The 11,162-nt window shown below is 39.0% G+C and overlaps 1 protein-coding gene across 5 annotated transcripts in view; it reads right to left on the minus strand.

Moving 5' to 3' along the window:
- MOBP (myelin-associated oligodendrocyte basic protein) overlaps positions 1-11,162 on the minus strand; it is a 33,071-nt gene that overhangs the window by 12,111 nt on the left and 9,798 nt on the right. For 3 of the 5 annotated variants that reach the window (XM_011953270.1, XM_011953271.1, XM_011953269.1), the window contains exon 2: positions 10,144-10,224. The exons of the other annotated variants lie outside the window; for them this stretch is intronic. The gene's annotated coding sequence lies outside the window, so the exon portion shown is untranslated. The remainder of the gene's footprint in view (positions 1-10,143; positions 10,225-11,162) is intronic. 5 annotated transcript variants of the gene reach the window in all.

Raw genomic sequence — 11,162 nt, forward strand, 5'->3', positions numbered from 1 at the left:
GTGACAGAGTAAGACTCTGTCAAAAAAAAAAATGAAAAAATTGTAAGGAAGAGATGGAAGTAACTGGGAATTACAATTTTCATAACTGGTTTTAAGAACAAGATGAAGTGTCTAACATTTAAAATACCGAATTTTTTCAAAGCATGAAGAATTAACTTTGAGTCTTAAAATATTTATCAATCTTTAATGAGTTTTTGTTAAACCTTGCCTCCATTTCACAATTTAATATTTACTCTTTGAATATCAATGCCCTTGAGAGCAACAAAATTTTTTAACCTTTCATTCTGTGAAGAGAAACAAAATAAGATATATTTTCAGTAAGAATAATAATATGCACAAAAAATTGTAAGTGGAATTTTACTAACTGATGAGGACAGGGGGAGGATAGTAGGAAAATCCCAAACTTTATTTCTGCGTATTCCCCAGAAACAGGAGTGGTAACAAAATTACCAAAACAGAAAAAGTGAAGCATTCACTATTCTTTATCTTTCCTAAAGTCAGCCTAGCTTATTAAAGAAGAGAAGATGAGTGGGGAGATCTTGCACATTTGCAAAGTATGCAAATACAATGTAAGCAGTCAGGATTTGATTATTTAATTATTAATATTCTTATAATTAGCTAATTACAGAAATATTTTATAGTCATTTGAAGACCAACTGAATATTAGACATCCATTTTTAAAGGTGCTTATGAAGAGGTTGTATTGACAAAAGAAAATACTTCTATAATATCAACTGAAAGCAGCAGGAAGCTAGGTCATTAATCATATGGCAGAAACTCAGAGTGGCCAGCCATCCCAGCTGAAGCCAGTTAACCGTCAATGTGGTAGTCAGCTTGAAGGAACTTACAGCTCCCTCTGTTATCCTCAGTCACCTCCAGAGGTAGCACTCTCACCGGGGGCTGGGAGAGGAGCCAGGGAGGGAACCATACACCCAGATCCTGCCTTGAATAGGTGAGATATATTAGTACCCTGGAGAGCAATTCTTGGTGCTAATTTTAAGGCTGACAAGGACCCCCTGAACAGTAGGTAGGAGCTACTGAGATTATTTATTTATGATCACAATAGACCCCACTGACAGGAAAGGCAGATGATATCAGTCTATATGTGCAAAGAATATATACATAAGATAACTGAAGGTAAAGGCAGCCAAATACAATACTAACAGTCATCCATTTGAAGATTTATTGAGTACCTTTAAGTGCACATGGTGAACAAGACCAAGAAGGTTCCTATGCTCACAGAGCTTGGGGTACAGAGAAGAAGACATTAACAGACCATCTCTTATCCCATTAGTAGTATATCCAATGTATGACTGAAATGTGATTAGGGCTCTAAAAGGAAGGAACTGGGTGCTAGGAGACAATATAGAAATGAGACAAATTTAGATTAGAGGGCTAAGGAAGTATTTCTGAAGAAATGAAATTTAATTTGAGATCCAAAAGATAAGTGGGAGCCATCCATACATGAGGGAGAAAACAGTTACAGACAGAGACCTTGAGACTTGATGTCCCCAAGAAACCAGAAAACAGAGTGGCTGAAACAGAGTGAGGGAGGGGAACATTGAAGCTAGGGGCAAGGCATGATCAAGACTAGGCAGGCCCTTGAAAGTGAGCTAAGGAATGGGAAGGATCGGAAGGTGTTGAAAGGTCTTGACTAAAGGAGATATATCACCATATTTAGGTTCCATGAAGATCACTCAAGCTCCTTGCAATATAGATTAGAAGTAAGCAGGAGAGGAAACAGGAAAACCAGTGAGACATGACAGAGACTTTGACAAGGGCAGTAGCAGTGGAGGTTGATTTTAGAGGCAAAATTAATAGAACATAAGGACAAACTGGATGTGTGACTTGTAAAGAATAAGGCAAGGATGATTGTCACACTTATGACTTAAGCAAATGCCCAATGAAGCAATTTACTGAGGTGGGGGAGGCTGCAGGGGAAAAGGTAAGGGTATAGTTTTAAACATTTATGTATTCAACAAATATTAATTGAGTACCTACTATGTTCCACACGGGTTAAGCCTGAGATGCTTCTAAAGGTCTAAGTGCTGATGGTGCCACCTAACAGACTAGTCTGGGATAGGTCAGAGTACAGCATAAGCAAGAAAAGAAACCTAACAGTGAACAGGACAAGCAGACAGACTGAAGGCCAGCAAGGAAGCACAGACATCCAGGATGTCTCCAAGAGAAATTAGGTAGACAGTCAATCATTTTTCTAAGGTGGGGGAATGGTTTAGGGATGGGGAAGAAAGAATCAAGAGTTCAATCTTAGACATGTTCAGTGTGAGATACTTCTGAAACCTCCAAGTGTCTGTAGAAGGGAATGATTGGTCATGTGGATTGAGAAATCTCAAGAGAGAAGGGCAGAAATGAATTGAACTGTGTTTGACATAAAAATGAGATTTACAGCCAAGGGAACATAGGAGAACACCCAGGGAGAGAGGGAGTATGGAAAAAAATAACTGAAAAATATTTTATTTACAATAGCAACAAGAATCCTGAAGCACCTAGAAATAAATCAAATACTAAAATGTATGGATTGTTTTGACAAAAAATTTCAAAACTTCAGTGAAAGTATAAAAGAATGCATGAATAAATAGAAGGAAAAAATGTGCATAGATAGAAAAAAGTCTTTATCATAAAGATGTAAACATTTCCAAAGTGAGTTCATAACTTCATGCATTTCTTACTAAAATCACCAAAGGTCTTTTGTGGTATGTGATGATCTGATTTGATGCAAGGGCAAAGGACAAACAAAGGACTAAGAAAATTCTGGGGCCAGGCGCAGTGGCTCACGCCTGTAATCCCAGTACTTTGGGAGGCTAAGGCAGGCAGATCATGAGGTCAGGAGATCGAGACCATCCTGGCTAACACGGTGAAACCCTGTCTCTACTAAAAATACAAAAAATTAGCAGGATGTGGTGGCAGGCACCTGTAGTCCCAGCTACTCGGGAGGCTGAGGCAGGAGAATGGAATGAATCTGGGAGGCCAGGCTTGCAGTGAGCAGAGATCACGCCACTGCACTCCAGCCTGGGTGACAGAGCAAGACTCTGTCTCAAAAAAAAAAAAGAAAATTCTGATAAGAATGACAGGACTTTTCATACCAGATATCCAAACACATTACTAAGCAATGGTAATTAAAACAGTATGCCATTGCCCAGAAATAGACAAGTGGAACAGTTCTATTCAAAATAGAACTCAGAAACATATCCATATTAACAAGAGAACTTAATATATGATAGGAATATTATTATAAATTGGTAGAGGGCAGATGGATTCTTCAACAAATAATGTTGATAAAATTAACTTGCAAGGAGAAGTGATTACATCAAAATTAAAAACTACTGGCTGGGCATGGTAGCTCATGCTTGTAATCCTAGTATTTTGGGAGGCTGAGGCAGAATCATTTGAGGCCAGGCTGGAGTTTGAGACCAGCCTGGGCAACATAGCAAGACTATCTCTACATTTTTTTTTTTTAATTAACTTGGCATGATATCACATGCCTGTAGTCCCAGCTACTCAGAAGGCTGAGGTGAAAGGATCTCTTGAGCCTAGGAGATGGCGGTTGCAGTGAGCTATGATCACACCACAGCACTTTAGCCTGGGCAGCAAAGCCAGACCCTGTCTCTAAAAACAGAAGTTAAAAAACAAATAAAAGCTACTGTACATCAAAACACACAATAAATATAGTCAAAAGTTAAGGAACACTGGGAGAATGCAACACATATAATATACAAATAATTCCTACCCAGAATATTTAAAGAACTCCTACAAATCATCAAGAAAAAGCAACCCAAAAGAAAATTGGGCAAATCATATGAAAAGGCAATTTACACAGGAGAAAGTCACGGATGACCCATAAGCATATAAAAATACATTCAAACTCATCAATTATCAAAAAGACACAGATTATAACAATTGATACCATTCTACAAGAATCAGATGGGTAAAAGTTAAATAGCCTGACATCAAGTGAAGAGACTTGTAGACAAACAGGAACTCGCACACACAGTTGGGGAAGAGCCCCTTTGGAGGAAGTGGCTGTAAGTATAGGATGTACTTTCATACTGAACACTACACATACACTACACATATGTATAGTAGGATGGATCACAACAGAGGGAGTATTTTTATTTTATTTTATTTAATAGAGTCAGGAAATGGACGGACTACCCTAAAAAAAAGACAAGAAGAAATTAGAACAAATACCCTAGAAAAAAAATTATAATAGCAAACACGTGGAATGAGACACAAACCAGTCACTGTTCAAGGGCTTTACGTATTTAACTTATTTCATCCTCATAACCTCATAATAGCCCCGTTTTGCAAATGAGAGATTCAGAGAAGTCAGATAACTCAACCAAGATCACAGAGCTAGTAAATGGAGTCCCAGGACCCCAACCAAGGTAAACTAGAATGTATGCCTAACCCTGACACTATGCTCCTTCTAACACAGCAAACGTTAACAGGAGGAAAGCAAATCATAAAGACTATTTTATAGACTAAAAGGATTATTTTATACAACTTGAGGTTACAAGTTAAACGACCAGTGCTGGTATAGAAGAAAATATTCCAACATATAAACGTATGAAGTTTTAGTAACCAGGATGTTTACATTAAAAACAAACTGTAAATTTTTTTAAAAAAGCAGACAAATGGAGAAATAATAGAAAATGAGGTATCTTTTATAGCTAGCAATCATAGTACAAATATTCTTAACTAAGTAGTACTCAGAGAAAGGCAAAGGACAGTAAGGAAGCATCGTTTGTGTCCATCCTGATTGGTCCTCAAAAACAGGGGAAATGACGTCAGGTAGGGGGTAGGGGGAAGCAGCCAATCAGAGGCACTGGTGAGGGAGGTGGGTCCATTCAACCACCACGGACTGGACTTGCACTTGGTGAGAGGAACGCCCACAGGCCAGTGAGCCCCGGGCTGTCAGAAAGAACCCATGACTTCCTGCAAGTGAGGAGTGCACACGGGTGCTTCTACAAGGGCTATTTTGGAATAACAACTGGGGGTCCAAAGATTCCACTCCTGGTCCAGGTTTTCACATATGCCTTTCAAAAACTTTCACAGCCTTCCAAAAACTGCTCAGCCCCAACTCCTTAGCTGTGACAAAAATTATCCATGTTTCCTGAAGAGTAATTTCATTCCACATTCACCCTTAGAGACCATTAGTAGTCTCTAAAACCTTGCTAATCCTCTCAGACCAGAGGCTGACCCTTTTTCTCTGAGTGTAGATTCACACAGTAAAAAACAATGGCTTCTGTATTCGTCAGTCCACAGCAGCAAAAACACAACACTGTAGGACCCAAAGTTTAGCTATAACTACTACATACTGTCTCTAAAGATGTCATTATCTGTCTGTCCTTATTTATCCATTTGTCTCCGTGACAACGATTATGTTTACAAATTAGTACAATAAATGTTGAACAGTAGATTGTTGGTGACAAACCAGTGCCCGGTAATGGAAAATTTCATACACATATTTATTTGGAATCTGGGTGCTTTTCCACAGAAAGCAGCAAGATGTCAAAATCTAATACTGATGTGGGGACCTGCTAAGACTATGAAAAAATGAAAACATAAGAGAGTCCTAATTATTTTGAAGGCCCATGTGGGGACACAAAACAAAGCCATGTTAAGTGCCCTCATTGTTTTGCTTTGTTTTAGGCAACAAGGACCAACTAATGTGGTCCAAGAACCACACTGCCCACCTGCAACTATCTCATAAAGTTGTGCAAAAGTCCCTTCTGATGAACAAACTCTACCTGCTTCCAGCTATTCTAAGGGAAAGGAAAGGGTGTGACCTAAGGTTGTTATCTTTAGCACACAGATAATTTATTTAGCAACATTTCAGGAGTAAAACTTTCACTTATTATAGTGGGGCCAGATAAACATTCAAGAAGTACAGTAGTTTTCTGAATGTTATGTAAATAACATGATACCCTTCAGTTTCTTGTATCTAAAATTATACAATACATGGTTTTAGCTTATGAACACTCAAATTTAGCCTGAAATTGTATGTGGATGAATATTCCACAGGCTGAGGGGACAGGCGGGCCCAGCTGGTCTCTCTGTTTATCTGCTGGCCAGCCCTGACTCTAGACTCACTTTTCCCTTATCTATCCACCACGTTGCTACAGAGATGATGTGAAATTGATTATATCTGTCCCTAATCAAAAACTTTAAGGGTCCCCTCAATTACAGAACCAAGTCCTTGTTTCTCAATTAATATGGCACATAGACCCCTCATGGCTTGGTCTCTATCCTTCACCTCCCACACCATTTCTTGCTGGTACAGGCCGGAAGCATTATCCTGTGATCAGAAGATGGACCTTTCCCTGGAATGCCTTTTCCCCATCATGTTTGTGTGGTAAATACCTATTCATCCTTAACAACCCAGCTGAGGTCTTACCTCGTCAGGATTTGATCCCCCAAAAAGATCTGTCCCTCTCTGGGCTATCTTTATAACTTGTACATACTTCTATTTGTGGATTATGTTATAATAATGTGGGGCTATATGTCTGTGATCTCAGTGTGAGCTCTTTGAGGACAGAGTTTCTGTCTGAATCCTCAGGGTTCTGTTTCACCATCCACTCAATGAATGAACGCTGAAACTGATTGGATTGAAAGTGTCTTAAAAATCCCCAGGTGCTTCTGTCCCCTGGGATGTTACGTAGGACTCAGGCTGCTTTTGTCAGGTTCCCAGCAAGGGTAGTTTAAAAATTAAGGTTTTGGCATAAAATTGTCTCTCCATAGAAAGCATCCTAATTTCAAAGTGTACTAGGTTTTACAATTATTTGCCTTTCTTAATCCAGTGTTTGTGGTGTAAGAAATAAGGAAATAAGGATGGTTTGTTTCTCCTATGAAAATGATAGGATTTTGAATGTATACATATGTAGGTAAAACAAATCCTCTTATAATTCTTTCCTGAATGATGGGGAAGACAACCAATCTCCCAAATTGTATTGCTTTATAGAAAAACTTAAATGATCTATGGTCATAGCAGGGGACTTAAGAAGAGAACTCAGATTATCTGATGGGTTAAATTATTGCTCCGCCTACAACTAGTGAATGGTGATAGCTACTAAGCTGCCTTGGGTTTTCCAGGGGTTCCATTCTTCGAGAGACAAAGAAGAGGCCAAGCTGGAGACACAAGCTGAAATAAGCACTAGGTTGCTGACCACCCTATTCCCAAATTTGGTGTTTAAGACCATCAATCTGAGTCACGCAATAGCAATTACACTGGTAGACTTCCTCGGCTGAATGAAATGCCACTTATCTCTGTTCCATTTTGCAATCTCTATGCCTCCATCTTTATACTTACCATGTTATATTAAAATCATTTATTCATTCAAAAAAGCAGTCACTGAGCACATATGATGAACCAAACATGAATTATCGCCTGACAATATGACAATGAACAAAGACCCTGACCTCGGAGTGCACATTCTAGCAAGGAGGACACACGTTAAACAAGTACCACCTTCAGAAGTAGTTGTTTAACTAGATTTGTGAGTAGTGCCTTGAAGGAAAAGTACAGTTGGCAATGAGTCTATATAGATGAGGATCTTAACTAGGATAAGAGGTCAGGGAAGGCTTCTTGGAGGGTAGGAGCTGAAGAATGAATCAATGTTATTGCAGCAGAGGGAGGAATAAGCCTAGAGTGTTTGGGACAGAAGGCTCTGAGTTGGGGTTGAGGAGGTACATTTGAGGACTTAGAACAAGACCAGTGTGGCTATAACAATGTATGTAAGAAGGAGAGTGGAGCAGGATGGGCTGGAGAGGAAATCAGAGGCTGAGTTGTGAACTGACATGCTTTGTAGGTCAAAAAATACTAGAAGGGAGGGAAATCTTTAATATACTGAAGGATATTAAAGTAGAAATATGTCATAATCAGAGGTGCATTTTTGTAAGCTCACTTCCATAGCTTTGAGGAAAATAGTTTTTGTGGGCAAAGCCCATTCCAGGAGGCCATGTGACTAATGATGGTGGTGACAAAATATTCCAAGAGTAGAATTAACAAGACTTGGTAATTCGTTGCACATAAGAAGTGGTAATGAGAAGGAGTCAAGGGTATATCCAAGGTATGTCGTTTGAGCAGTTAGATAGGTATTGGAAGTATCTACTGGAGAAAAAGAAGGTTTGGGGAAAAAACAGAAGCATGAGTTCACTTTTAATGCATTCAAGTAGAGGTGTTTGAAGGCTTCTAGATGAAGATGTCATGTGAATAGTTCAGAGGAGAAGTTGGCTAGAGATAGAATTTGAAAGTTGTTGGAGTATAGGTAGCAACTGAAGCCATGAGAGTGGATGGGATTGCCTTGGTGGCTGAATGAGAGAGGTAGAAGAGAAACTAGGAGCATGTGACATCATGGGAATCAAAGGGAAAAAGTATTTCAATAGAAGGAATGGTCAACTTTGTAGAATGATTCTGAAAGGTGACGTGATATGAGGACTACAAGAGTACATTTGATTAAGTAGTATGAAAATAACTGGTGACTTTAGCAAGAGTTGATTCCATGGAGTTGTTGAAACAGAAGTTGAATTTGAGGGTTTGTGGAGGAAATAGTGACTAAAGATAGAAAGACAAACTATGGGCAACCCAGCCCAGAAATTTGAGAACAGTGGGAGAGACTGGCAGTAGCCAGAGAAGCATGTGGTTTGCAAAGGGTCCTTTGTGGGGGCAGAGGGAGATGTTTGGCTGGTTTGTTGAGTTGCTTGTAGTAATGAGATAAATTGGAGCATGCATAAGTGCTAATGGGATGTAGAGAGGAAGAAATAGAAATAATATCAGAAAGAAAGGAAATTATTAATATTCTTGAGAAAAATCTGAGGAGCTAGAGTGCAGACCACATGCAAAATCACTGGCCTTTGTTAGAAGAGAGAAGACTTTTGACCGTAGGAAGTCTCCATCTAATAGTTTCCATTTTTCCAGTGAAATGGAAAAATGCTGAGAAAAAGAGAGTTGGAGGCTTGAGAGGAATAGAATGGGTTTAAGAGAGATTTTGTAGAAATTAGACCGGCCAGTTTTGAAAGTCTAGTTGAGGTCACTGACCATTAATTTGCAGAAATACAAATCTGCTTCACTCTGTTATTCTTCAGTTTTTCTTAGCAGCCTGGGTGTAGACATAGAGGAGATGGATCGGTTCATCCCGGGTGGAATTCGCCTGACAATTTGCAAGAGAAGAATTGAAGTAATGGATCTTAGAACCTATCAGTAATGTGAAGAAAACAGAAGGGAGAAAAAGGTGATAGATGAATGGATAGGTAAATGAATGGGAGGTGAAAGGGCAAGTCAACTAGAAGCACCTAGTGAAAGAAGACTTGTAATGGGATATGTATAACAAATGAAAAGAAAGGAAGATGGTGAATGATGTTTGCACTGTTTGGTTGATGGAGTAGTTTCAGGTATTGACAATGGTCACACAATGACAATAGATGGATGAGCAGAGTGGATAATTCACTGGAGTGGTGAATAGTTCATTCAAGTAAATAGTAAAGTCACCTAAGTGGAGAGGGAGTGGGCAGCCCAGTGAAAAACCATCAGCAAAGGGGGAGGTGCGACTTGGAGGCCCGGTGAAGTCTGGCAGGAATGCAGCGCAAGCTTCAAAATGCAGAGATTTAACTAGAGGGTGAAGGCATGGTAGCCTAAAAGTGGCAATGAGGAGGACACTGACCCCACTCTCAAACCTGGAGCTACCTGGAGTGTAAAGTGGCCACCATTTGAAAGGCTAACACATAAAGCCTTGTTCTCAGAGAACAGGCTAGATTCAGTTAACACAAAAAGATGGAAGGGCTCTCCTGCAGAGAGTTTGGGAATATAAAGGGAGGAAGTCTGTTTATCAGAGAATGGCTGTTCCACTGTGCATGATATGTGGGTTTGTCAAGTACAGACACACGGTGGCTTGGGTCATAGACCCTCTGGGGTAGATAAATTTTTTTTTTTATATATTTCTGCTCCCAGAACCTAGAATAGGGTGAGCCACCTGGACATACTAAAGAAGTGTTTAACTCTTACTGAAAATTTGATTGCTCATTCTTTTGCTGATTCTGCATTCTACTGTGACATTCTGAATACTAGTCATCATTACACAAAAATTTAGATGCAGATCCAAAAGGCTATAAGCAATTCATTTGTACCTGTATTTTCATCCGTACACATCTGCTGATTGGATCTCTGTTATGAGCTTGTCTTGGTATCATTTGCTTCTTTTTTTTTTCCTAAAAGTGAAGCAGTAGAATATGCTCTGGTTAATACAGTGCTTTGGTTACTCAGGTTGCAGTTAATTCAAGTGTGTTATACATGGAGCTTCACTCTCACAATCCTAGGGAGGATTATGATGTTTGATCTACATGCCATCTGACAGCTGAGGGTTGGAGGAAAGATATAGTCACAAAATCACATGTAAACTTTTAATAACCACCTTAACATTATACAGAAAAAAATGCTATATGTCCAGTTAATTCACTGTCATTATATAGAAAATCTGTAGTTCTTTTTTCATTTCTCCTAGTAAATTTGAGCTTTACAAGCCTAATTTTTGCTTATAAACTTGATAAATGAAATTCCAGAGTCTGGGTCTAAAAACACAAATCTTCACAATCAAATAAATCATCCCAAGAAAGGAGCTTAAGGAATATCCTCCTCCTTTTCTACGGCTCTCAAAGAAGAGATGTGTTCTTTGTGCTGTAAATTACAGGAAAAAATCCAGTTTGATAAAGCATTAAATTGAGAACTTCCAGAGGATATCAATATTGTTTTCCTATGAAATATTGAAGTTTACATGACTATTCATAACCCTTGGTCCCATTCCTTATTAATATATATCAGATCTTGGAAGGGCTATTTGAGGGGGAAAAAAGGGTCTTATAAGATTATAAAGATTCTAGACACAAAAATAGCCTCCAAAAGAACCCTGTAATTCTGATTGGTTCTCTTAGTTGATCGTTTTTATTCTAGTCATAAGGATGTAATTGAAAACTTTGTGTAATGAACTACAGAAATCTTTGTAAGAGTTTCAAGTGAAATCAGATAAGGATCACTAGCATGTTTCTTTTCTCCCCTCTGCTTGACAGAATAATTGAAATCCTGTGAGTCTACAAGCTTCTTATTTAGAAAAATGATCAGGGCCATGTGCAGTGGCTCACGCCTGTAATCC

The sequence above is a fragment of the Colobus angolensis genome, unplaced genomic scaffold, assembly GCF_000951035.1.
Source record: "Colobus angolensis palliatus isolate OR3802 unplaced genomic scaffold, Cang.pa_1.0 Scaffold36, whole genome shotgun sequence".
In the NCBI taxonomy this organism is placed as follows: domain Eukaryota; kingdom Metazoa; phylum Chordata; class Mammalia; order Primates; family Cercopithecidae; genus Colobus; species Colobus angolensis.